At 42.4% G+C, this 26,828-nt stretch overlaps 2 pseudogenes; both read left to right on the top strand.

Moving 5' to 3' along the window:
• The first annotated feature begins 4,167 nt into the window (after positions 1 to 4,167).
• Positions 4,168 to 4,489, top strand: LOC102866182 (annotated as a pseudogene).
• A 20,792-nt stretch (positions 4,490 to 25,281) lies between these two features.
• LOC102844054 lies at positions 25,282 to 25,912 on the top strand (annotated as a pseudogene).
• Positions 25,913 to 26,828: the final 916 nt, after the last annotated feature.

Here is a 26,828-nt window from a genome sequence, read left to right as displayed (position 1 = left end):
AATTATATTTATTTAATCCCTCTTTGTCCAAGAAACGGGAGCAGGAAGGCAATCTCCTCCCATACAATTTACTGCCAGAGGGTCAGCTATGGGTGGGTTCCAACTGTACAGAACACACAACTGTACAGAACACACCACCACCACAACCCAAGAAGTGCTATAGTTGATAATTTAGCATAAGGCAAAAATTACCTGTTTAATTAGTCCTAAAGGACTAATGGAACACAAAAACCTCAGTCTCCACAACTCTGAGACCAAAGCATTAGCTGGTACCCAGCTACCATTGCCAAATGTGAAAGGATCACAATAGAAGATCCTTTTATAGAGTTGCGGGAAGGTAGGGGGAGGTGAAATAAAACTCAAAATTGTAAAGAAGAGATATACCAGCATAATTGATCTGAGAGAGACTGGTGGAACTCCCCAAACAATAACTTTACATCATCCTACAAGCTTGGAATCAAACTCACCCTCACAGCTTAACTTTTCAACTGTGTTTACTGGCAAATTTAGTACCTGCCCTTCTACCCAGCTAACCTCAATTTCTATAAATGGCTGCTGTTGTTGCTGAGTACCACTGAGCCAGAACGGACCCACAGCCGATTCTTCAGCAGGTTTTCAGAGGTAGTCAGTCGCATGGAAGTAGATTACTTGTTTTTCTCCCACGGAGCAACTGGCAGATTCAAACTGAATGCCTGCGAGTCAACAACATAAATCCTTACCATTAGAGTATTAAATGTATTTTTATCTTTTGCAGTGAATTGCATATATTAAATGAAACCATAGTTATCATTTTTTGTTGACATAATTCTGTAAATAATCTTTCATATATCAAGTCTCACTCATTAAATGCAAGAAATAAATTCTTGCTCAGATGGTAAAATGAGTGTATACAGCATGAAGATGGAGGTATCTAACCTCCACTAACTCCACAATGAGGAACTTTCCCATCAACAACATCCACAGTCAGTACAAAACTGACTCCTAAAAGGTCAGACATGGTTCCCCTCATTCCTGCACCTACTCCTACTGATTCCAACACCAATCTTATTGCTCTCCTGGGTTCAGTATATGTTACAATGACCACACAAATCTCATAGAACCATATTCATGGGTAAGAAGTTTATTAGGGAAGTTAATCATTCAGGTTGGCAACAGAATACAATTCGTAGTCCAGACAGCTTCTCAAGTGTACAATTCCTCAGTCCAGACAGCTTCTCCAGTGTGTTCACAGGCCTTCACAGATCTTCAGCTTCCCGGCTTAGATCAGTGTTATAAAGTTCCTTGACTCCTGCACGTCATAGTGTCTTCCCTCAGCCCTCTAGCAAGTTTGAGCGAAGGCCTCTGGCTATGGCTGCATGAGACAGCAGTCCCAAATCAGCTCTGTCTCATCTTGGTTTCTCGTTCTCTGCTGAGCCTGCAGCTGCTGTTTCCTTTGTATAGATCTTACCTACTTTCTCTTCCATGATGGTATTTGAGGATCCCCTGTTGCTAAATATGTTCAGTGTAACTTAGTGGAGTGGGCCAGACTGGCCAATCTCATAATGATTAATTTATGTACTCCTTATTTTAAGGTCTCTTCTTCTTAGGTGGTGTAAGCCAAAGTTGAACGTGTTGGTTGTTGTTAGGTGCTGTGAAGCTGACTATAATTCACAGCAAACCTATCTATGAACAATGAATCTGAACCTTGCCGTACCCTGTGCTGGTCTCACCATCTCTGATATACTTGAGCACAGTGTTACAGCCACTGTGTAGTGACTTCCAATCTCAGGCTCTACCTCCAGGGCTATATCTATAAGCATTCATTATTGTTCAGAAAGTTTTGTTTTGTTTCGTTCTACAGGATGTGTCCACAGAACATAGTGTCTTTTCTTGATAACTGTGTTACTTAAGCTTTGTCTTCTGGAGCTGTCCTTTGAACTTCTATTCATTTCTGCCTTTATCCCCCTTGTTTTGGCTTCTCAACATTCTCAGATGCCATTTTCAGAGTCTCTTCTGACATCCATTTTAATGTTTTTGTTCATGGAGGGGTTTTTGTTTGTTTGGGTTTTGTTCATAGAGTTTTTGAAGGCCTGTTATTTCAGTAGTGACTGACCAGACCTACCTCCTAGTCTACCTTAGTTTGAGAGCTTCACTGAAACTTGTCTACCATGGGTGGCCCTGTTGGGATTTGAAATACTGGTGGCATAAGCTTCCAACATGACAGCAGCCTGCAAGTCACTCATTCTAGTACAGCAGATCAACAGACAAGATGATTAGGAAAGCCATTTTGAACAATAAACCCTTGACAATAGAAAGAGAAAAAGGTTTAAAATCTCCAGAATTTGATGAAGGGTCACCATAAGTCAGAATGGACTTCTCTAGGCCATGGATTTGGGTTTTGATTATTATATTTGAAACTATGTGCTGAATGCTTATTTTTGGTATAGTTTTGTATAGATCCATCTTAACATTTTTTTCTTTTTTAAAAAAGTTTACTGGAGTATTGTAAGGGTTAAGCGGACTAAGGCAGGAGCTGCCTAGAATGCAAAAAAATATAATTAGGGCAAAAGGATACTCTGTTTTATGGATTTGGGTTTGTGTGTTCATGCAGAACTTTGATTCTCCTGCTGGCATGGCTTTCTGATATGGATATGGTCTTGTAAACAGGAAGGGTCAGCAAATAAGATAAGAAGCAGTAAGCAACATCTTATTTTGTGACTCTCGTCAACTTACTTTTCCATTTGTAAAACTTCTCAAATAAAAGCTATAAGAACTACAGTTCGAGAGGACACTCAACCATAAGTTCTTCTCCTCTTACCTCTAACTAAAGTCTTGAGTTGTTCATTTTGTCGCCTAACACCTTACTGCTGGTCAGAGAAGTGCAACAGGGTATTATGTACAGAGCATAAAGTTTGCCCTTTCAAGCCAACACCTTAATAATTTTTAACAAATTTATCAAGTTTGCCATTACACTATTCAGTTTTGAAAAATTTCATCTCCTCAGTAAGATCTCACATGCCTGGATACAATTACACTTTATTCCCACCCTCAGCCTCAGTCAACCATTGATCTGCTCCCCCACCCATGGTGTCATGTCAGTTCCAACTACATTGGTCTTATCTTCTTTACTATTATCTTTACAAAAGCACGTTGCCAGGCCTTTCTCCCATAGAGATGCTGGATGGGTTCAAACTACTAACTTTTTAGTCACGTGCCTTTAAACCATTGTGCCACCAGAGAACTTTGTAATTTCTATTTATAGATAGATTTGTCTTCCCCCCAGCCCCTGCCAAGTCCCCACTTCACCCTAGTCCTGTAGCAGAGCCTGGACTTGGAACCAGGAGGGCCCAGACATCCCAGGGGACCCAGACATCAAGCCGCCCCCTTGCCTGTGAGCACTCAGGTCCAGCCATCCTACTGGCTCTCATTCTACCAAAGTCCAGTGTATGGGGATTTGGGACCAGGTATCAGTTTAGAGAAGTCCCCTCCACACTATCCTGTGGGCACAGCATGGACTTTAGAGATATCTCATAGTTCAAGTTCATAGAGTCAGTCTCTGTCCTCTCTCACAAACTGGCTTCAGACTCCCTACCCCCCAAAGAAGCAGCCACTTCCAAGGCTATGAACCGTGAGCTCCCGAGTGGTTCTCAACATTGTGATGGGGGCCAGGGATGGTCTAAGGGGACCAGCCTGGAGACTGTAGACCTGAGGGTCTGCAGGGATGTTGGCTCCTGGTCCTCCTTGTTTACTGCCCATCTAGTGCCCTCACTGGTCTAGTTTCAGCACCACTGACTGAAGCAGCTAGATTTGTCTGTCCTGGAAATTTCATTTTTAACTGAAATCATGTGAAATAGGGTCTTTCGGGCCTGACTTCTCTTACCAAGTATTATGTCTCTGAACTCACCCATGTTGTAGGATGTATCTGTATTTTCTTTTTATTGCTGAATAATTTTCCGTTGTAGAAGTTTCTATTTTGATTGACATTTGAGTTGTTTCCACTCTTTGGCTGTTACGAATAGTGTTGCTGTGAACAGTGACATGCAGTTCCTTGCATGAATGTATGTTTTAAGTTCTCATAGTAGGTAACAAGGAATGAAATTACTGGGTTACATGCTAAATTTATTTTTATCTTTTTAAGAAACTGCCAAATTGGTCTTCCGCCGCGGCAGCCATGGACGTGCAGCAGCCATGGCAGTGCGCTACCCTATGGCCGTGGGCCTCAACAAGGGCCACAAAGTCACCAAGAACGTGAGCCAGCCGAGGCACAGCCGCCGCCGCGGGCGCCTCACCAAGCACACCAAGTTTGTGTGGGACATGATCCGGGAGGTGTGTGGCTTCGCACCCTATGAGCGACGCGCCATGGAGCTGCTCAAGGTCTCCAAGGACAAGCGGGCCCTCAAGTTCATCAAGAAAAGGATGGGTGGGGACACACATCCGCGCCAAGAGGAAGCGAGAAGAACTCAGCAATGTCCTGGCCGCCATGAGGAAGGCAGCTGCCAAGAAGGACTGAATGTGCCCCACTGTCCCCCAAAGCCCATCTGATGTATTAAAGTGTAACCAACAACAACAACAAAAAAAGAAACTGCCAAATTGTTCTCCAGAATATACTTTCATCAGCAAGCAATACATGAGAAAGTTCCTATATCCCTCCATCCTTGCCAGCATTTGTTATTGTCTGTCTGTCTTTCTTTTTTTTATTTTAATCTTTCTGATTATAGACGTTCTGGTGGGTGTATAATGATCCCTCATTGTGGTTTGAATTTGCATTTCACTGTGATTAATTATGATGAGCAGCTTCTCATGTGTTTATTAGCCATTCATAGATTTCCTTTGATGAGATGACTGTTAGAATCGTTTGTCTATTGTTTAAATCGGATTGTTTGTCTTTTTATTATTGAGATGTAAGCGTTCTTTATATATTCGGAATACAAGTCCTTCATCAGATACAGACTTTGTAAATATTTTCTCCCAGTCTGTGACTTGCCTTTCTACTTTCTTAGAGTAAATTTCTCTGGGCAAATGACCTGACACTAGCTGTTCAGAAAAAGAGTCTTTTGAAGGGAGCCCTGGCGACAGTCTGTAGAGAGTTTCTGTTGCGCTGCTAACCCAAAGGCCTAGCCCTCTGGCCATTTGAATCCACACGTGGCTCCATGGAGGAAGATGGGCAATGTCCCCCATGTGATGTATAGCCTTGGAAACCCACTGGGGGGTCAATTAAGAGTCAGGTCTGACTTGATAGCAATGAGAGAAAAAGAATAGTCTTGAAACATCAAAAATGCTTAATTCTGAAAAAATTGAATGTATCATGTTTTCCTTTTCTGGATTATGCTTTTAGTTCATTGATATTAGCATTTACATAGCTCTCCTCTGCCTCCAAAATATCCCCAGGACCCAGTACTTCCGTCCAGTGCCTCCACCCTAGAGCAATCCCCCATCCTCTGTGGTCTGGACAGGATAGTCCCCACAGCCTCTTAATTGTCATTCTGCTTCTGCCCCCAGCAGTTTTCTCAGAACAACAGGGCGATATTTGAGTACAAATCGTGATACTCCTTAAAACCATCAAATGGCTTCCTGGTTTATTCAGGAGAGAAGGCAAAGTCCTTAAAATGCCCTATAATTTTTCCCTCCTCCCATTCCTGTACAAAGGAGTTCTGGTGGCATGGTGGGTCAGCATGTGGCTGCTAAAAGAATAATCAGTGGTTCTAATCCATCCCCTGCTCTGGAGAGATGTGTCACACTACTTCCATAAAGATTACAGCCTGGGGAACCTTGCGGGCAGTACCTTTATATATTGGGTCGTTAGCAATCAGAATCAACTGCACAACAAGGTGATACCTGCATAACTCCTTCCCACCTCACTTCTGCAGTTCCCCATTTCACCTATATATAATGGCTCTAGTCTAGTTTTTCTCATTAGAATATTAGCATAGGACCTGAAGTGCTTGCTGCAGAAGGTCAAGGACTGCAGCCTTCAATATAGATTGAAGCTCAACATCAGGGAGACAAAGATTGTCACTATTGGGCCTATTGGCAGCACCATGATGGATGCAGAAGAGATTGAGGTTGTTAACAGCTTCCTCAGCTCCACAGTCAACACTTTTGGCACCAGCAGTCAGGAAATCAAAAGGTGAATTACATTAAGTAAATCTGCTGTCAGGGACCTTTCAAAGTACTGAGAAGCAACACTGTCAGTCTAGAGACTAAGGTGCATCTGATCTAGACCATGGCCTTTGCAATTACTTGCTGTGCATCAGAGAGCTGGATAATTGACTAAGATGATAGAAGAAGAATTGATGGTGCTGTGGAGTCTTGAACATACCATGGACAGCCAAGAAAGCAAATAGGTCTGTCTTGAAGAGGGAGGATAAAACCATATTTCTCCTGGGAAGCTAGGATTTTGAAGCTCCGTCTCACATACTTTGGGCATTTGTCCAAGAAGCACTGATCCTTGGAGAAGGACATCCTGTTCAGAAGGATGTGGGTGAAGGGACAGCAAAGAGGAGGAAGATCCGAGATGAGATGGATTAATACAGTGGCTGGGGCAACGGGGTTTTGTGTATTAGAGTCAGTGAGACTGGTTCAGGACAGGGCAGGCTTCAGAGCTGTACACAAGGTTGCTATGAGTCGCAGGTGACTTGACAGCACATAACAACAACATGCAAACTCCAAAGACAGAACTGGTGCTTTGCTTCCCAAATGTCACAGCCTTCAAAATCCTATGAAGCAGTTCTGCTCTGCACAGGTAGGGTCACCAAAACTTGGAATGGGCTTGAGGGCAGAGATCCTAAGAATGTCTCAGACAGGACAAGGTTCCAATCTGCCGTTCACGGGGCCTCTAAGAGTCAGAATTGACTCGATAGCACCTCATAGCAACACAACAAATCACAACCTCAGCAACATACCTCATCACGTAGAATAGGGCAGCTCTAGCATTTGGATGTGCTCCTTAAATATTAAGAAAACTCTGGTGGCCTGGAAAGCAGTTACACTGTCAACTCAAAGGCAGGCGACCTGGATCCCCCAGCTGTTCTACAGGAAAAAGATGGGCATTCTCCTCTTGTGAGGTTTACAGCCTCTGAAAACCTACTGGAGGGTCAGCTCTGGGTAGGCTCCAACTTGAAGGCATATAACTAAACTGTTGTTACATGTTGTTGAGTCGACTATGACTCATAGCAACCCTATGAACAACAGCTCTGAACCCGGCCCTATCCTGAGTCAATCTCACTGTTCCCAGTACACCCGTCCGCATTACCATAGTCACAGTGTCAATTCATCTCACCCGGGGCTTTCCTCTCCTGTTCTGACTCTCCACCCTTCTAAGCATGATGTCCTTCTCTAGGGACTGGCTCTGTCTGGCAACATGCCCCGAGTATGTGAGACAGAGTTTCAAAATCCTTGCTTCCATGGAGAAACTGGTTTCGCTCTTTCCAAGACAGACCCGGCAGTCTCTTGGCAGTCCATGGTATGTTCAATACTCTTCTCCAGCACCACAGCTAAAAGGCATTGATTCTTTTATCATCCTTAGTCATTGTCCACCTCTCTGATGCATAGCAAGTAATTGCAAAGACTGAGCTCTGGACCAGGTGCCCCTTAGTCTCCAGTCTGACATCATTGCTCTCCAGTACTTTGGAGAGTTCCCTGACAGTGGACTTTTGATTTCCTGACTGCTAGTGCCAAGAGTGCTGATTGTGGATCTGAGCAAGATGAAATTGTTAATAATCTCAATCTCAATCTCTTCTCTCCATCTATCATGGTGCTGCCAATTGGCCCGTGGTGAGAATCTTTGTTTTCTTGATGTTGAGATGTAAACTCTATTGAAGATTGCAGTCCCTGACCTTTTGCAGCAAATGCCTTAGATCCTCCTCAGTTTGGGCCAGCAAGGCTGTGTCATCTATATAACACAGGTTGTTGAGAGTTTTCCTCCAATCCCGATGCTGCTTCCTCATAGTCACCTACTGAGGAAGACACTACACATGAAAGCTGGGAAAGCTGGTGCACAGGGAGACTAACTCACTGCTGTTAAGTCAATTCTAACTCACTCCACGGGGTCGCTGAGATTGTAAACCTTTACAGGAGAAGACTGCCCATCTTTCTCCCTCACAGGGGCTGTTGGATTCAAACTGCCAACCTTTTAGTTAGCAACAGAACACCGTATGTCCTAGGCTCCTTCAGAAAGGTTGAGTAATTTGAAATCAGCTGTAGACCCAAGGGTATTTGTGGAATAAATGAACAAATAACAAGAAGAGTATACTCACTAACAATGTCTTTGGCATTGACCTCTGTATGAATCACATCCTAAACCCCACCTGTGGGCACTAGCTGTTAAATGGAAACACTCCTCTCTGGTGCTTCTGGAGGCTCCAGGCAAATGACCTGCTCTGAATAGCAGCCATGATCAGCAAACATCAGGAACACTTTGATAAGGCCTGACCTGACCTGCTCACCTAGAGATTCAGTCTGTGGATATAAGAAAGATAATTCAGCCTTACTTCAGCCTTGCAGACAAGGTCAGCTGGAAAGACGAGAGTATTTATTTACAGCCCATGAAATATAAAAATGCAAATATAAGAATGCTTGAAGGTAGACACACACATACATTCTGAGTTCCTATGCTTAAAAAAAAGTGCCCAAATCCACCATTTTTCTCCGCTGGTCTGATTTATTCTCTTTGCCGTGCAGAGGCAGCTCAGTGCTACCAGCAAAGGTGCAAAAAGCCTTGATGAGGCAGCAGCAACAGGTGTCCCATGGGCCACATCTACTTCACATGCGTTCCCTTATCCTGTGGCTCAACCAACTGTTCTATTTGCTTTTTATTTCAGGCATTGGAAATATCTTCCTCTCAAGGCCAAATCCTATCCATTCTTCAAGACTTGGCTCCAATTCTGCCCATTTGTACATTCTTTTATTGAGCTATTTGGGGGGGATCTATATAAGTACCTATTTTGTGACAACTCTTGGTATTCAGAGATGAGAACAACTGTATTCCTCCACTTAGATGACAGCAGACACCTCAAATGGTCACAAGAAAACTCTCAGTTCTCCCCCAGATCTGATCCTCTCTTGGGGATCCCTTCTAGTGTTCCTCCACATCACATGCTCAAAACCCAAATCATCAGCAAATCCTGTTGTTATGAGCTATCAAATTGGAATTGACTCAAAGCTGACCCTCCAGTGGGTTTTCAGAGGCAGTAAATCTCACGGGAGGAGATTGCCTGTCTTTCTCCCACAGACCAGCTGGTGGATTCTAACTACTTGCTTTCAAGTTGGCACCACAATTCCTTACATGTAGGCCATCAGCAAATCCTACTGGTGAATCCAAACCATATGCTGAATCTGACTCTTCTCACCTGCTCCATCACGATCACCCACCACCAGCCACCATCATCTCTCACCTTGACCGCGGTGACAGCCTACCCCCTGGTTTCCCGCCTACCTTCTTGTCCCCTCCAATCCATTCTCTAAACAAAAGGATCTTTCTGAAAAGCAAAGCTGATAAATCCACTGTCCTGTTTAAAACTATTGAAAAGCTTCATTTACCAGAAACCCCCAGGGCCCTGTCCAGTCTGAGACTCAGTGACTTGCCTGCACCCACTGTTTGCCCCAGCCTGCACCCACTGCCCTTGCTCCCTCAGCCGCTCCCTGGGCTCCAGCCTCGTGGGGCTTTGCTGTTTTTCTAAAATGCTGTTCCAAGGAATTGTTCTTTCTCCTGCTGCAAGGCAGGCTGGGCCCTGTTATGTGCTCTGAGCACACTGAACTTTCCCCTCAGAGCATCTATGAGTTCCTGATGATACATATTTGTGATATTTCCCTGACTCAGTCTGTTTGCACTAAGTTCTCTTAAGCAAGGTGCCATCAGCTCAGTCCCCTAACTCATGGTAAACCCATGCACAGAAGGACACACTGCTCACAGGGACTACTGATTGCTTTAGTTGTAGGCTGAGCCATTGTGATTAACAGGATTTTCACCGACTAATTTTTGGAAGTGGATCATCAGGCCTTTCTTCCTAGTCCACTTAGTCTGGAAGCTCTGCTGCAACCTGGTCAATAGAATAGCAACATACAGCTTCCAATGGAGGATGAATGAGGGCTTTACATAAAAGTAAGTCAGTTGGCATGGAATCATTCCAAGGTTTTTAACAGCTGATTTTTCTGGAAGTAGATTGCCAATCCTTTCTTTCCAGAAGGCCCTGGATGGAGTGGAATCCCTAACCTTTTAGTTAAAAGCCAAGTGCATTAACAGTTTGTACCACTCAGGAACTCTGGGCAGAAGCTTGGTTTTCTCATAATCTAACCATCTAACATCATCACTTTACATAACTATTCCTGAATTATTGGTTGTAGAAAGCAGGAAAAAGCAATCAAGGAGAAGGAAACAACCCAAGTGTCCTTCAACAGGGGAATGAAAACAGAAACTATGGTATGTACATTCACTGTGGTAAACTATGGTAAAGAATTCATGAAACACTGCACAACATGAATAAATCTAGAGGAAACTATGCCCAGTCACATAAGTTAATCGCAAAAGGACTATTTTATGGTATCTTCTTGTTATGTGCCATTGGGTTGCCTACAACTCATAGCGACCCTATGTACAATAGCTCTGAGCTCTGTCCTATCGTGAGTCAGTCTCACTGTCTCCAACACACCTACCCCTATGATCCCAGTTACTATGTCAATCCATCTCATCTGGGGTCTTCCTCCACCCTTCCAAGCATGATGTCCTTCTCGAGGGACTGGTCCTTCCTGGCCACATGCCTAAACTATGTGAGACAGAGCTTCAAAATCCTTGCCTCCAAGGAGCAGCCTGGTTTCACCCTCTTCAGGATAAACCTGTTTGTTTTCTTGGCAGTTCATGGTATGTTCAATATGCTTCTCCAGTACCACAACGCAAAGGCATCAATTCTTCTTCTGTCAGTTTTGGTCATTGTCCAGCTCCCTGGTGCATAGCAAGTAGTTGTGAAGACCATGGCCTCAATCAAGTGTACCTTAGTCTCCAGACTGACATAATTCAACACCAGCATAACAGATCTAGAGCACACATAGCCCTCACTAGGGAAATTATCGTACTGTGACAACAGCGTGCTGCAAATGTAAGAGCCGATTATGGTATAAGACCACTATTATAAAAAGTTCAGGACAAGTTTACATACAGATAGAGTTATTCTTGAATGGTTACCAGGGATTGGAAAGGAGGGATAGGGATAGTAAAAATTAATAAATAGATACGCTGGGTGAAGATAAAGGCAATGTATAATATACATATTATAATACATATACACATTACAATAATAATACATATGATACACATATTAAAACATTATAAATATTGTAGTTGATCTACCATAATGTTATAAAAATGTGTATGAGTGGCTGAAAAAAATATATGATTTGTAAACTTCCGCTCAAATAGAAAATATTTGTTAAAAAAATAGATAAATGGAGTCAGATGAGTTGTACTTTGTATATGTTGTTATATACTTTGCATTGTTGTTGTTGTTGTTGATTGCCATCAAGTCGAGCATGACTCATCACATACCTATGAACAAAAGACCTGAACCCTTTCTATAACTATCGTTTCTCTAAGTTCATAGAGTTTCCCGAGGTATGTTGTTTAGGAAGTGGATGCCACTCCTGCTTCCAAATCTGTCTTAAAAGGGGAGCCCCACCAAACACTGTCCAACATGGGCGTTGTTGTTTGCTGTCAAGTCGAGGACAACTCATAGTGACCCTACAAACAAAAGACCTGAAGCCTTTCTATAGCCATCGTCGTTTTTCCAGGTTCATAGAGTTTCCAGAGCTGTGTGGTTTAGGAAGTAGATGCCACTCCTGCTTCCAAACCTGTCTTAAAACTGGGAGCTCCACCAAACACTGTCCAACATGGACAGCCGTTATGGCATTTGACCCCCAACGCCACAAGGTTCAGCTTCACAGCAAACCCAGATTATCTTAGTATAGCAAATTGACAGACGAGTGCTGTACCGCCATGGGTAGTAGTTTAAATATGCAGGCTCTGGAGTTACATAGTCCTAAATTCAAAGCTAGGTTTTGCTTGCTTCTAAACTGTGTGGCTTGGAGTGAGTCAGTTAATCTCTCTGAATCAGAGAGTCTTTAACTAAAGAAGGAAATAATAGAGGCCATTACACAGGACTATTGGGTAAGTTCTGTTTTAACAATGCAGGCAAAGTGCTAGTCACATTTAAGTGCTTAGTAATACTAACAGGTGTTACTATAGCACATAATATGTGTGTACCATATGGTTGTTGAATTTAAATTATTATCAATGCATAGGTACTCAGACAGGGGTTGTCACAGAGCAGAATTCTCTAAAATCCTGGCGTCAGGCCATCCAACGCACAACTGATCATTATTCACCTGGAGCAATTGTTCAAGAAGCAGCCAGAGACAGGAGAAAATGGAATGTGAGGCTTACTGTCCCTTTACCAAGAGAGGCTCCTGGGTGTCAGGAAGTATGAGGATTGCACAAGTTACGGCAGGATTCAGATCTGTGGTTCATAGGGTCGCTGTGGGTCACACTCAACTCAATGACATCTAACACCACCACCACCATGAAAGCAGAAGAGCCTGACAGTGCCTGGCTTGAGAAGTGGGGAGGGGAAAGAGGATGCAGACAGAATTTCAAGTTCTCTGGACTTCAGACTTTCTGGAGCTATAGAGAGTGAATGAAGCCCTGAAGCTATTGCCTTGAGGTAATATTTTAATCACTAACAAAAACACCCCCCCAAAACCCAAAGAAACCCCAAAAACCTATCACCAAAAGATCCCCTGAAGTCACTGTAAAACTTCTTTATTTAAATTTTAGTGTGTGTGTGTGTGTGTGTGTGTGTGTGTGTGTGTGAGTGTGTGTGTATACCATCAAATTGGATCTGACTGGTACAGGAGATTGTCCCTCCTTCTCCAGCAGAACATCTGGTGGATAAAAACCATGCACCTCTGGGATTACAGTGCAGATTCTTGCCACTATCATTATTATTAGGTACTCCCAAGTGACTTTATGTATATCAGAATGAAATTCTGCCTAATCTCATGCCATCCTTACAATTTCTGCTATGCTCAAAATCACCATTGGAGTCACTGTGCACATCTATCCCCTTGAGAGTCTGCTTCTCCTTTGCTGGCTCTATTCTTTTCACAAGCATGATGCCCTTCTGATCATGTGCCCAAAGTATGCGAGGTTGGTGTCCGTGTCCTTGCATCTAAGGAGCACGTTGTTGTACTTCCTCCAAGACACATTTGTTCTTTTTGCAATCCATAGTATGTGCAATATTCTTCACCAGCACTATAATTCAAAGGCATTTGTTCATTTTCCCCCTCATTCATTGTCCAACTTTTCACAAACATGAAACAATTGAAAATATCATGGCTCGGAGCCTTAGTCATTAAAGTGACATCCTTGCTCTTTAGCACTTTGAAGAGACACTTAAAGACACTCATGTTTATTGCGGCATTATTCATAATAGCAGACATGGAAACAACCCAAATGCCCATCAACAAATGAATGGATAGGAAAACTGATATCGTCATACAATGGAATACTATGCAGCACTGAAAAATAATGGCCTTGTAAAACATTATACATCATGGGTGACACTGGAGGACATTATGCTGAGTGAAATGTTTCCGTCTCACAAGGACAAATACTGCATAACACCACTGTTATGAAGCAGGACTGACATGGGGGGTTGGAAGGAGAATAGGAAAAGAGTGGATAGATGATGAACACTGTATTGAACAGATGAGAAAGAGAATTGCTTAAAAGGAATGTATGAGTTGCAATATCTTACAGGAGGGTGGCGATGTTTCTCCAGTATTAACAAGGAGAAAGAACAGGTCTATATGCTGAAGAAGTGTGACCCTATGGGACTACAGACCTGTTCAGCCCTTTGTGCCCAATTCTCCCTAGACGATAAGTACTCAAGTCACCAAATCACCATCACGAAATGCTTCAAGGTCCTTATGTGCCAGCAGCCACGTACTGTCCTCTGAGGGTCCCTCATAATTAACATCTCATCTGCTGCCTGCTGCCTCTCAAGTTCTGCAGTCTGTGAGCCATGAAGCCCCATTTTCCACCCTACTGTCTTTCTGGAGTTTGTGTGAGGGAATCATGGTAGCATCTCCTTTAAAGGGAACAAGTTTGAATATAGTGTGAATCATTGTCAGGTTATTAAAGACGAAATTACTTTTAAAAAACAAGGATATATGATTAGGCACATTACATGTAAGACAGTGGTCCAGAATAAGAGGTACATCGCAAAGAGGACTCAGGGAGGGAGAGGGAAAGGGAGAGGGAGGAAATTGTGCAACAATAAATGTCTATTTTTAAAAAGAAAGTGAACTGGGGGAGGGAGAAAAATGTGCAACAATGAATGAATGAAAATCCAACAATTCTGTAAAGTTTCATTAAAGTCACAATTAAGAAAATGTTTAAAAAGAGATTCTTATCAGATCAGCCCAGTGCAATGTGTCATTTTACTGTTTTTGACTGCTGCTTCCAGAGGTGTTGATTGTATAGCCTAGTAAAACTGAACAGTAGTTTAACCAAAAAAAGGGACCTCTGGTGACATGATTTGTAAAGAGTTACCTTTCTAACTGCAAAGTCACGCGTCTGATGATTCCAATCCATCAGCTCCTCCACTCCAAGAGAGTACTCATTACACATTGTCAAGAGTAGGAAACAACTCATAATTGACCCTCTAGCAAGATTTTTGTAGGATTAAATGGCACAGGAGTAAACTGCCCATCTTTCTCCCTTGGGATATCTAGTGAATTTGAACTACCCTAGAGGCTCCGCCTTTGGGTTCTGACACAATGACATCGGGTGAATGAGTAAGCAAACAACAAGAAAAACGTTTGCCTTGAGCATTTTACACTTTGAATCTAACTGACAACAGCAAGTCAAAAGATTAGATAGGAACCTCAGGGGCCAGTGAGTATAGGCTAATGTTCTGTGCTGTTGGAACTGACTCATAACTGACCCTCCAGAGGGTTTTAGAGGCAGTAGATTGCACAGGAACAATTTGTCTTTCTCCTGAGGAGCAGATGGTGGATTAGAACTGCATGCCTTTGGGTTGGCGGTGCAACTCCTTATCACTAAGCCACCAGAGCTCAAAAGTTATTGTTGTTGTTAGGAGCCATTGAGTCAGGTATGACTCACAGTAGTCATATGAACAACAGATCTGAATCCTGTCTGTCCTGTTCCATCCTCATAATTACTGACATGCTCCTGCCCACTGCAGCAGTCACTGGGTCAATCCATCTGAGTGAAGGTCTTCCTTCTTTCTTCAACCCATTCTCCAAGGAAAAGCTTTTCCTTTTTTTTTTAAAAAAAATTATTTTTATTATTTTGTGTGTGTGTGTGTACACCATCAAATCAGATCTGACTGGTACAGGAGGAGATTTCACCTCCTTCTCCAGCAGAGCATCTGGTGGATACGAACCGTGCGTCTCTGGGATTGCAGTGCAGCTTCTTGCCCCTAGACTACCAGAGCTCCCTGGAATAGCCTTTCTTAACAACATGCCCAAAGTATATATGAGATGAAGCTTTGTCATCTGAGAGCTGGACAATGAATGACAGAAGAAGAACTGATGTCTTTGAGCTGTGGTGTTGGAGAAGAGCACTGAATATCCCATGGACTGCCAAAAGAACAAACAGATAAGTCCTGGAGCACAAATGAGCATGAAATAATTAGCAAACATGTAAGAAGTGTGGTGGGAGTTGAACCAGGGAATCATAATCACAAAATTGTACATGTACTCATGACTGCCAAGTTGGAAGTCACTCGTAGCCGACCCTCCAGCAGGTCTCGAAAGCTGTAAATTGTACACAAGGACATTTCTTCATCTTCCTCCCATGGAACCACTGGTAGATTTGAACCTCCAGAGATGTTACAGTCTTTGAATCACCAGCACACCTCCCTACAGACCATGCCATCAGAGCTTGTGTATGTAGAAATTTGAATTTGTGCATGTTTTACTTTGCATATTCACAACAACAATACAATTATTCAGGAAGGGGGAAAATTATACCGGAAAGAGAGAATTTTGGCTACTCCAGGAGAAGCCTCTGGGACAAAGAAAGGGTCTTTGGGGGAGATTGAGGAGTAAGGCAATTTTGGGTACCCAAAATTTGCCCCTAGGCTCAAATTCTAGTTTCTATCCAAATGACTATGGTTGGTGGCGTTTGGTAAATCTCCCTGTGAGCCATTCCTTGGGCTGGTGTGGGAGACAAGAAGGAAGCAGCCTGTTAGGTAGAGGGTGAAGAAGTTTGGATATGGTCTTGCAAGCTCTTTTTTACTTGAAGAGGATGGGAAATCTGGGGGATGGGAAATGTCTTTGTGAGGAACAGGGAGGAGGGGTGTCCTAGAAGTGCTGAGAACTCCAGCCCTGATTGCTTCTGACAGCCAGGTGAAATTGTTGTTAGGTGCTATCGAGTTGAATATGACATAGAGTGACCCTGTGAACAGATCTGAACCCTGGCCTATCCTGTGCCATCCTCATCATCACTGACACACTTGAGCCCATTGCTGCAGTCACTGTGTCAGCCCATCTCTTTAAGGGCCTTCCTTTCGTTCACTGACCCTCCTCCACCTCTCTAAGCATGACGTCCCTCTCCAAGGAAATCTCTCATAGCCTATGAACAACGGATCTGAATCATGGCCTGTCTTGTGTCATCCTCATCATTTCCGCATACTCCAGTCCATTGCAGCAGTCACTGGGTCAACCCATCTGGGGGAGGGTCTTTTTCTTTTCTTCAACCCCCTCTCCAGGGAATAGCCTTTCTTTTTAAAACACATTTATTTTATTATTTTGTGTGTGTGTGTGTGTGTGTGTGTGTGTGTGTGCGCGCGCGCACACGCGTGTGTATAAGTGTGTACTGTCAAATCGTATCTGACTGGTACAAGAGGAGACTGCCCCTCCTTCTCCAGCAAATCTGGTGGGTTTGAATCGCATACTTCTGGGATTGCAGTAGGAATAGCCTTTCTTAACAACATGCCCAAAAGAGTGAGACAAAGCTTTGTCATCTTTGCCTGCAAGGAGCATTCTGGATGTACTTTCTCCAAGACATATCTGGGGTTCTTTTGGCCATTCATGGGATGTTAGCCCTCTTCTCCAACACCACAGCTCAAAGTAATTAATCCTTATTCTGTTGTCTTTAATCATTGTCCAGCTCTAAGATATCTAGCAGGTGATGGAAAAGATAATGGCCTTGATCAGATGCACCTTAGTCTTCAAATTGACATCATTATTCCTGCTGGTACAAAGGCTATTGATTGTGGATCCCAGTGAAACTAAATTGACTTCAATCTGTCATAATGTTGCTGATCTCTGTCCACTGGTGAGGAATTTTGTCTTCTTGGAGGTGAGAGGTAATCTATTTTGAAAGCTGTATAGTCTTTGAATGTCTGTGTCTCATTGACTGTACAAAGGCATTTGTGTAGATCACAATGAACTGTTGTTAACTCTGAGAAGAATGGGAATCCCACAACATGTGACTGTGCCTATATGAAACCTATACTTTGACCAGAAGGCAGCTGTTACAACAGAGCAAAGAAACACTGCATGGTTCAAAACCAGGAAGGGTGTACACAAAAGATGTGTCCTATCTCCATACCTTTTCCATCTATATCCAGAACAGATCATCCCAGAGGCTGGGATCTATGAGGAGGAATGCGGCATCAGGACTGAAGGAAGACTCATAAACAACCTGTGTTATGCAGATGACACAACCTTGCTTGCTGAAACTGTGGAGGACCTGAAGGACTTGCTGCAGAAGGTCAAGGATTGCAGCATTCAATATGAATTAAAGCTCAATATAAAGAAAACAAAGATTCTCACTACTGGGCCAATTGGCAGCATCATTGATAGATGGTGAAAAGATTGAGATACTTAACAGCTTTAGTTTCTTGGCTCCACAATCAGGACTCTTGGTACCAGCATACAGGAAGTCAAAAGACAAATTGCATTGGGAAAGTCTGCTGCCAGAGACCGCTCCAGAGTACTGAAGAGCAATGATGTCAGTTTGGAAACTGAGGTGCACCATGATCCAGGCCACAGTCTTCAAAATTATGTACTATGCATCAGAAAGCTGGACAATGACTAAGGATGATAGAAGCAGAATTGATGTCTTTGTGCTATGGTGCTGGAGAAGAGCATTGAATAGCCCATGAATCACTAGGAGAACAAAAGGTTCATTCTGGAAAGGGTGAAACTATGGCTGATCTTTGGAGGCAAGGATTCTGAAGCTCTATCTGACTTATTTTGGGCATGTTGCAAGGAGGGACCTGTCATTGGAGAGGAACATCATGCTTGGGAGGGTGGAGGGACAGGACAAGAGGGGAAGACCCTGGATGAGATGGATTGACTCAGTGACTGAGGTAACGGGGGCAGGTGTGTCAGAGACAATAAGCTTGGCTCAAGATAGAGCAGGGTTCAGACCTGTTGTACGTAGGGTCGCTATAAATTGCAGGCAACTCAATGGCACATAACAACAAGAGTCTTTGATCTTCTACAGCAAGTGTTTCAACACTTTCAACAAGCAGAGTTATGTAAAACCCCCTCCTCTTTCATCCATTTAACATACACTGAATATACTTTGCCATGTTGTTAGGAGGGGCCAGTTTTTGGAAAAAGACATCATTCTTGATAAAGTGGATTGTCAGAGAAAGAAAGGAAGACCCTCAATGAGATGGTTTGACACTGTAAATTCAACAGTGGGTTCAGATATATCAGATATGGCTTTATCTCTAATAGTCTAGTCCTCTATTGTTGTTCGGGAAATTGTTGTCTGAATAGAGTAAGGGGACACTGTATGGTTTAAAATGAGGAAAAAGGTGTGCCTCAGGTTGCATCCTTTCTCCTTACCTATTCAATTTGTACACTGACCAAATAATTCAAGAAGCTGGACTCTATGAAGAAAAATGGCATCAGGATTGGAAGAAGGCTCATCAACCACCTGCGTTATGCAAATGACACAACCTTGCTTGTAGAAAGTGAAGACTTGAAGTTCTTGCTGCAGAAGATCTAAGAATACAACCTTCAGTGTTGCATCTCAACATCATAAAGACAAAAATCTTCACCATTGAACTAATAAACAACATCATGATAGATGGAGCAAGGATTGAAATTGTCAATTATTTAATCTCACTGGGATTCACCACAACCAATACCTCTCATACCAATTGAAAGGAGCTCAGGAAACATACTGCATTGGGCAAGTCTGTTGTTAGGGAACTCTCCAATGTATTGAAGAGCAATGATGTCAACCTGAAGACTAAGGTGCACAAGATTCAGGCCATGTTCTTTTCTGTCACCTGCTGTGCATCTGAGAGCTGGACAATGATTAAGGATGATAGGATAATGATCAATGCCTTGAGCGTGGTGTTGGAGAAAAGTGCTGACTATCCCACGAACTGTCAAAAGAACCAACAGATATCTCTTGGGAAAAGTGTAGGCAAAGATGATAAAGATTCAACTGACATATTTTGAGCACTTTTCTAGGAGAGGCTGTTCCTTGGAGAGGGACGTCGTGCTTGGAAATGTGGAGGAGGGTTCATGAAAGACAGGAAGGTCCTTGATGAGATGGACTGACGACACAGTGACTGCACCAATTGGCTCAAGTGTGTCAGTGATGACAGGATGACTCAGGATAGATCTGTTGCTCAGAGAGTCGCTATGTGTCATATGCAACTTGATGGTGGCTAAAAACAACAACAACAGACATGAGGACAGCACAGGACAGGGCAGGGTATAGATCTGCTGTTTATAGGGTTGCTAGAGTCATGGTCGACTCAATGGCATCTAACCACACCTCTACCACCACCACTTAGGGTCAGACTCTCAGCTGGGAGGCGAGGAAGACACGGTGCTGAGGCTCACAGTCCAGAGAGCATACAGACGAATAAAGCCATAATTATAATGCCAACTTCCATTTGAGTTCTGCACTAGAGTCTATCTAATTTTCTTGGCATTTTCCTCCCAGTTTTAGTATTTGAACAGATGAAGAAGCAAGAGCAATAATTTCAGCACAGTGCTATGGTTACTAGACCAAAAACATAAGTGGACTGAGACTGCCTGACAGAGGGTGGAAGAGGAAGGAGCCAACCAATTTGTCTTAGATGAGAGAGAGTTGGTCAGGTGTATCAGGGATGTGGAAGGGTAGGATGTGTTTTTCTACCATTGACATGTGGTTATGTTTCGGGGGTGGGAGTGGGGGGAGGGGAAAGCAAGCTAGTGGTAGAAAAACTAGAAAAAGCATTTAAAATAGAAACAAAGCATCACTACTCAGAAGGGGAAAATGAATCAGTGCTAACAGTTGGATGTAGATCCCTGTCAGAGCATGTAACATTTTAATGCTCACACAAACACCCTAAGGACCTGTCACAAAACACATTCTACTTTAGAAGATCTATGGTGAAGCCTAAGGAGCCCAGGGGGCCCAGCGGTTAAGAGCTCAGCTGCCAACCGCAAGATTGATGGTTCAAAACAACTAGCCTCTCTGGGGACAAAGTTTACACCTTGGAAGCCCTATGGGGCACTTGTACTTAGTCCAACATATTCAGAGTCGTAGGTGCCAGGTCTGGTTTTGGGGTGAAGGTCTGTGTTTCTAAAAGGCTCTTAGGTGACGCAGATACCAATGGTCTCAAGAGTCAACTCAGCAAAATTGTAGACTGTACAATTCCAACTTTAGGTATAATTTCCATTTTTCACTACTATAATTGCACTGCAGTGAACATCTTTGCTTATGCATTTTATTGTTATTTGGTTGTTTCCTTTGTATTGATTCCTAAAAGGATATTGCCGAATCAAATGCAAGCAAAGGCTTTTGATGCATGCGACACATTTTCCTAAAAAAGGCAGAACTCGTTTATACTCGCATCAGCAATATCTGAATATTCAAATGCCCATGGCATGTATCTTGGACATGTTACCAGAAGGGACCAGTCCTTGGAGAACAATACCATGCTTGGAAAAGCCAAGAGACATCAAAGAAGAGGAAGACCTTTAAGGAGATGGATTACAAAAGTGGGCTCAAATACAGCAGCAGCTCTGAGGATGACACAGGACTGAGCAGTTTATTTCAGTTGGTCAGAGGGATCTCTATGAATCAGATCTGAATTGACAGCAATTCACAACAACAATCACCTTTACCAATTTGAAAGGCAAACAGTGGTATCTCACATTTTCAATGTGTACATCTTTGATTCTGAATATCAAAACTACCTTTCATATTTTCATCAGAGTTTATCTTTTCTTTTGTAAATTGCCCATTTGTATCAAAGCCTATTTTTTCCCATTAGTTATCTCTTTTGTTCTTACTGATTTAAAAGAAGTTTAAATACTGAAGATTTAACATTTTGATTACAAATGTGTTTGCTGTTCTTACAGTTATGTACCGTCAAGTCAGAACGGACTCATAGCTGATCCTCTAGCAAGTTTTCAGAGGCTGTAAATCACATGGAAGGAGATTGCCCATCTTTCTCCCTCCGAGCAGCTTGTATCGGATTTGAGCCATGTGCCTTTGGGTTGGCAGTACCATTCCTTACCACTAAGCCACTAGTGTTCAAATCCCTGAGTGGCATAAATGGCTAAAGTGTTTTAACTAAAACATTGGCACAGTACAACCAAGGGCACCTTAGAGGAAAAGTGTGGCAATCTACTTTTAGACAATCAGTCATTGAAACCCTATAGAGCTCTAATCACACACACTGCTATAAATGAATCTACTCAGTGCCAACTCTTTCTTTTCAATTAGGTAAATGGTTTTTAAAAAAGATAGGAAAAAAAAAATAAAAAGATAGGACAAGTGCTTAAGGCTGTGAAGACCAGTAGGTGCAACAGTATGAGGTGCCATCCTGTCACTGCTGGAGGGTACTGAGGGGTCAGAAGCACCCCTGAATCACAGTGCTCCTCCCTCTCTAGAAATAGAACAGTTGCACACAGCAAACAGCACCTCCTCTTCCAGCAGGGCTGGATGAACACAGCTTATTTTTGTGAAGGGAAGCCAACGTTTAGGCTTCCTCTGGACTCCAATCAGCTTTTCTTTATGTTAACACATCCTCTTTAGATATGTTATTGCCAATTTAATTGAGGCTCCGTAAAAATCTGCAATCAGACTTGAAGGGAGAGGAATTTTCCCCAAAATAATCTGATGATGCCCATTTGGAAGAAAAACAAGGACTAGCAATAATTGATTTTGAAAAAGTAAAAGAGATAATAATGGGGACTAGCTGCATTAGGTAATAAAGCAACAAAGTTTAAATGAGTAGTTCTGGCTAAACCAGGCGATAAATGAACCAGACAAACTGGACAGGCCATAAGCAGATGTTACAGATAATAATTTTGAATGTAGTTTAAAAAGGAACCCTGGTGGTTTAGTATGTTACGTGTTGAACTGCAAAGGTTGCTGGTTTGAGTCCACTAGCTGTTCTATGGGAGGCAGACAGTTTCCTCCCATAAATGCTTGGAAACTGGAGAGTCACCATGAGTCAGAACTAACTTGATCAAAGTAGTTTTTGACATGTAATTTAAAAAAGGGGGCACTGCAGACCTGTGAGCCGAGTGACCCTCTAGTGAGTTTTGAAAAGCAGTAAATTATAGGGGAGGAAATTGTCCATTTTTCCCCTGCTGAGCAGTTAGTGGATTCAAACCATGCACCTTTGCATTGACAGCACAATTCCTTACCACTAAGGCACCACTGCCCTCAGTTCAAGCCAGAGAAAGCTGTCCTTAACCATTACATTTGTATGACCGATTATCTTTTTTTTCCTGTCTTTACGATTTGCTGTTAAGTACAACACCCAACTATCAGTTAATAGTATTGGGGAAATGATTTGCATGTTGCTGATCACGTTGTAGGGAGTTCTGGTGGCTTAGTGGTAAGGAATGATGCTACCATCGCAAAGGTACTTGATTCAAATCCACCAACTACTCTGTGAGAGAAAGATGGGCAATCTTCTCCCATGTGATTTACTGCCTCTGCAAACCTACTGGAGGATCAGCTATGGGTCAGTTCTGACTTGGTGGTACACAACAACAATTACTTTGTAGTTTAGGTCTGTTAATCTTGACATCATATTAGTACAGCACTTGTCTGTCAGTTTACTTGGTCTGGAATAATTTGTGGGTTGCTGTGGTTTGTGGAAGTTACACCACCGATGTTTCAAATGCTAGAAGAGTGGTGGACAGATTTCAGCAGAGCCCCCAGATTCAGATGGATTCAGAAGCAGGATTGACCATCCTTGTCTGAAATAACAGGTCTCTGAAAACCATATGAACAGCAGAGGAATAAAGTCCTGGAGGTAAAGGCCAGATTGGACGTCACTCAAAATGAAGAGAAACAACTGCAGACACCCTTTGATAATTGGTACATGAAATGTAGGCATGTAGGAATACTAGAAGTTGTCAAAACTTAGGTGGAACACATGAATATTGACATTCTAGGCATTGGTAAACAAAGATGGATGGGCATGGGCCATTTTGAATCAGACAATCATACGGACTATTGTGCCATGAATGAGAATCTGAGGAAGAATGGTACAGTACTCATAGTGAAAAAGATAATTTCAAGATCAATCCTAAAGTACAATGTTGTGAGGGATAGGGTAGTAACCACATGCATAAAAAGACACCCTGTTAATGTAACTATAATGCCAAATATAGCGACTAAAGCCAAAGAAGAAATGGAAGATTTTCACCAACTTCTAAAGTCTAAAATTGGTCAAACATGCAATCAAGATACATTAATAACTGTTAGTGACTGGAACGCAAAAGTTGGAAATTAAGAGGAAGGAATGGTAGTTGGAAAGTACTCTTGGTGACAGAAATCAGGTTGGACATTGAATGATTGAATTTTTTACATTCAACTATTTATTCATTGCAAATACCTTCTTTAAAAAACCACAAAATGTGACTTTAGACATGGATTTCACTTGATAGACTGCACAGGATTTAGACTACATTTATGGAAAGAATCATTGATATCAAAAAAGAAAGAAAGAAGCTTGATATCAGCCATCAAAACCAGGCCAGGAGCTTGCTGACTATGAAACAGACTCATGTGCAAGTTCAAACTGAGGCTGAAGAAAACCAAAACTAGTTTACAAGAATCAAAACACAACTTTGAGTTTATCCCATCTAAATTTAAAATAATCTCCAGAAAAGGTTTGAGGCATTAAACACTAATGATTAAGGACCAGATGAGTTGTGGAATGACATCAAGGATATCATCTATGAAGAAAGTGAAAGATTGTTACAAAGACAGAGGAGAAGGAAAAGGCCAAAATCTATGTCAGAAGAGACTCTGAAAATCGCATTAGAGCATTGAGAAGCCAAAACAAAGAGGAGAAATGCTGGAATAAAAGAAATAAAAAAAATATTTCAAAGGGCAGCTCAAGAAGACAAAGCAAAGCTGGAGTTGGAGAATAAAAAGGCAAGAGCTTGCTTGGCAATTCTAAAGTTGAAAGAACTGAAAAACAAATTCAAGCCTTGAGTTGCGATATTGAGAGATGCTATGGGCAAAATTTTGAATGATGCAGGAAGCATCAAAAGAAGATGTACAAAGAACCACTGTAAGAAAAACACCTAGTGACACTGAAAATTTCAGGAAGTACCATATGAAAAAGAGCGAAGGGAAATGAAGGAAGAAGTTCAAGCTTCACTGAAGGCAATGGCAAAAAAATAAAGACCAATTGACCAGTTTCAACTAACAGGTGCAGCTATTATGCCAGGAGATTTGGAGGACCGCTGTCTGGCTGACTGAGTGGAAGAGAATTCTATTTGTTCTCATTCTCAGAAAAAATACACTCCAAAACCAACAACCCCACAAAAACAAAACAAAAATAAAGAAAAAAAACCCAACACACCACAGGTGTGTTTTTGGAAAAGCTTCTTAGAGAAGGCAAGGATGTTGAAACTTCATCACGCATATTTTGGGCATGCTGCTAGGTTATTCCTTCGAAAGGGTTATAATGCTTGGAAAGGTAAAGGGTCAGAAAAAAGAGAGAGGTAGACTATCAATGAGATGAATTGATATAGTGACTGCAGCAACAGGCTTGTGTCACATGAGGATGGTGCAGGATAGGACAGGGTTCAGACCTTTTGTTCACAGGATCACTTTGAGTCATACTTGACTCAACAGCACCTAACAACAACACGCCACCAGAGCCCCCCAAATATTTACTTAGGAAAAAGAAGTGTAGACACATTGGCATATACCCATATATTTTAAAAAATAAGAATTCTGGCAGTCAGACGGGGCCCAGAGATGCTTCTGGAAGAACCATCATGATGGCTGCCCAAGGAGAACCCCAAGTCCATTTCAAACTCGTGTTCGTGGGTGATGGTGGTACTGGAAAAACGATGTTCGTGAAATGTTATCTGGTGAATTCAAGAAGTATGTAGCCACCTTGGATGTGGAGGTCCATCCCCTCGTGTTCCACAACAACAGAGGACCGATTAAACTCATTGTGTGGGATACAGCTGGCCAGGAAAAATTTGGGGGACTGAGGGATGGCTATTATATCCAAGCCCAGTGTGCCATTATGTTTGATGTAACGAGAGTTACCTACAAGAACATGCCTAACTGGCAGAGAGATCTGGTTCGAGTATGTGAAAACATCCCCATTGTGTTGTGTGGCAATAAAGTGGACACTAAGGACAGGAAAGTTAAGGCAAAATCCACCATTTTCCACCAAAGAATCTTCAGTACTATATTTCTGCCAAAAGTAACTACAACTTTGAAAAGCCTTTCCTTTGGCTTGCTAGAAAACTAATTGGAGACCCTAACTTGGAGTTTGTTGCCACACCTGCTCTTGCCCCACCAGAAGTTGTCATGGACCCAGCACTGGCAGCACAATATGAGCATGATTTAGAGGTTGCGCAGACAACTGCTCTCCCGGACGAGGATGACGATCGGTGAGAGAACGAAGCTGGAGCCCAGCGTCAGAAGTCTAGTTTTATAGGCAACTGTCCTGTGATGTCAGTGGTGCCGCGTGTTTGCCACTTTATTATCTAGCTAAGAAGAACATGTGCTAATCTTTGGGATGCTGAAGGAGAGATGAATGAATGGGCTTCGGAGTGAGTGTGGCAGTTAAAAAACCCTTCATTTTTTGGACCTACATATTTAGCTCTTTTGAAAGGCAGTTTCCTTCTTGAGTTTCAAAAAACAAGACTGCTTGCAGTCAAATCACAATAGTCAGTGGTAAAATCTTGTTTGTTACTGTCATTCCCATTCTTTTCCTTTAGAATCAGAATAAAGTTGTATTTCAAACAAAAAATAAAAAAAAGAATTCTGAAAGATAGCAACGACAAGTGAAATAATCAGAGCTGGGAAAAACCACAGCCCAAGATACCAGAGGCAAGTATTGTTCTTCCAAAGGGAAGCCTCAATAGATTGTAAGCACAGTATCTACAAATAAAAATATTATAGTGGGCCAGTGGAGAAAACACATCAGTATAATGTGATAAAGAAACACATTAAGAAGGCCTCAACGGGCACCATACAACCCTTTTCCATCAACAACTGGTTCAAAGAGAAGTAGAAACAAGGTCGTTAAAGAGTTCTTTGGAAAATTAGTTTTTGGATAAGGAAGCCCAAATCAGGTAAAACATAAGGGCAAAAGGAAGACATTTCCAGACATGCAAGAACCAGCAAGTTTGTAATCCTGAGACAAGTACTTAAAGGAGTACTCGATCAAAATGAAAAAATACCCCCCCACACACACTCACACACACACACACACACACACACGCGCGCGCGCAGGAACAGCAATAGAGTATGATCCAGAAGTGTGAAACAGGGCTTGTGTGAAATAGAGGCCTTATAAAGATTTCTC

This window comes from Elephantulus edwardii, unplaced genomic scaffold, assembly GCF_000299155.1.
Source record: "Elephantulus edwardii isolate Elephantulus edwardi_28Jun2011 unplaced genomic scaffold, EleEdw1.0 scaffold00049, whole genome shotgun sequence".
Classification (NCBI taxonomy): domain Eukaryota; kingdom Metazoa; phylum Chordata; class Mammalia; order Macroscelidea; family Macroscelididae; genus Elephantulus; species Elephantulus edwardii.
The sequence above is the reverse complement of the archived record's forward strand: the minus strand, read 5'-3'. Positions and strand labels throughout refer to the sequence as shown.